A 1,965-nucleotide genomic window follows, 5' to 3' on the forward strand; every position below is an offset into this window, starting at 1 on the left:
AGGGGAAGGAGGGGAAAAATGAGGACCTGATGCCGGGGGCTTAAGTGGAGAGCAAATGTTTTGAGAATGACGAGGGCAATGAATGTACAAATGTGCTTGACACAATTGATGTGTGTATGGATTGTGATAAGAGTCGTATGAGCCCCTAATAAAACGAAAAAAAAGGAAAAATGTTAAACAACCTGGGTAAGGGAGAAACCTGTGTTCCATTTTATTTTATAAATTAAATAATCTGCATATGTAGAACACGCCCCCCCCCCCAAATGGGCACAGATGATTATAGCATTGGAATAGCTCAGGAGGCATTGAGATTATAAAATAAATATGAAGGAAAGGTTTAAATATTCCATTAGCAGATATGCCCTGAGCCCACCCATCACCAAGCAGCCTACCCTCAACCCCTCTGCCTCCCAAATCATCAAGTACTAGCCAGGTCTGGGCACGGGGCACAGGGATGTGGCCACAGGTGCTGGCTCCTCCACCCTCCTTGTCTGCCCTCCACCGGCTGTGTGCACCCGGAGGGCTGCCGAGCTCACTGACTCTTTCTGCTCTGCCAGCTCGGCCCAGGCCGTCTGTAAGCTGTGGCTGTGCCCAGCTGGGGCTCCTAAGCGGGCGGGTAGACATCCTTATAAAGGTCTAGAATGGACTTCTGTGTGGGCCATTGGCAGTTGCATTCAAAAGCTGGTGTTTGCTGTGTGTCCTCCCCGCCCCCAACCCTGGGAGGATGGCTGAGGGCTCCGCTTTCCCTGTGGTGACCTCACCTCCTCAGGGGCCATGGACTCAGTCAGCGGGAATGTTCTGCCCGAGCCAGGGAGTGGGCAGCAGGAGGCTCAGCCTCTGCTCTTTGCTGCAGCTGCTTTGAGGGCCCCAGTCAAGGGCTGGGTCTGAGACCACCAGCCCTGGGTGTCTCCCCCGGTGGGGCAAATACTTCACCGGGAGCTATGTGGAGGAGGGGCTGAATGCCCCGGCAGGGAGTAGGTGAGGGAAGGGCTTCTGTTGCCCCCCTTTCCTTGTTGCTCCCTCTCGTCCCGTCCACTCTGGGCTTTCCAGAATGGACATGCAGTGTCCAGCCCGGACAGTTGTCCTACTTCTGGGCCAGATGCCGGGAGAGTCACACACAGCCCGTCCTGGTGTAGCCTTCCGCCGCACCTGGGAAACGATTTATTCACCCAAAGCCCTGGGCGCTTGGGAGCTGTCACCTCCCTTTCCCTGAGCAGCCCCCGGAGGCTGCATGTCCTGGAGAATATTTCCGACTATCCACTGGCGCTGGATGTGCAGAAAGGCCCGGGCCTTATTTTATTGCTGTGATACTGCGTGACACTGGAGCTATACATGACTGTGGTCAACACAAAATAAAACTCCACGTGCCAAACTTAGATGATCTTTTAAAAGACGGTACATATTACGCTAGAAATAAAATGTTGCATCAAGGAGCCTAAGTTAGCAAATTAAAGATCCAAATAAGACACTTTTTAAAACATTACAAAATGACTTCCTGAAATAAAGGGGTTCTCAAACTACAGCCCGCGGGCCACATCCGGCCCGCCGGGTGTTTTTGCCCCGTTTTTTTTACTTCAAAAGAAGGTATGTGCAACGTGCATAGGAATTTGTTCATAGTTTTTTTTTTTAAACTATAGTCCGGCCCTCCAACGGTCTGAGGGACAGTGAACTGGGCCCCTGTTTAAAAAGTTTGAGGACCCCTGGCCTAGACCATGCTCTGAGAAGACCGTTCCTCATAGATAGGCCATGATTTCTAACGTCCTCCCATCAAATTTCAAGCCATTTACGCGCTTATTTTTTTCCAGACGGCACAGAAAAGACACTAAAAGCGTCTTTCGAAATGCGCATGTCTGTACATACCCAACCTGGGATGAGACAAAGGCACAAGGGCTTCTCCAACCATCCCACACTGGTGATCTGTCTGTTTATAGGTGTGCTTCATAAACAAGTGTCAACAAGGCTACA

General features: G+C 51.0%; 1 protein-coding gene across 1 annotated transcript in view; it reads right to left on the reverse strand.

Moving 5' to 3' along the window:
* LOC101662541 (zinc finger protein 883) overlaps window positions 1–1,965 on the reverse strand; it is a 12,327-nt gene that overhangs the window by 9,241 nt on the left and 1,121 nt on the right.

This window comes from Echinops telfairi, unplaced genomic scaffold, assembly GCF_000313985.2.
Source record: "Echinops telfairi isolate 266 unplaced genomic scaffold, ASM31398v2 ScPeMD7_7470;HRSCAF=8508, whole genome shotgun sequence".
Taxonomy (NCBI): domain Eukaryota; kingdom Metazoa; phylum Chordata; class Mammalia; order Afrosoricida; family Tenrecidae; genus Echinops; species Echinops telfairi.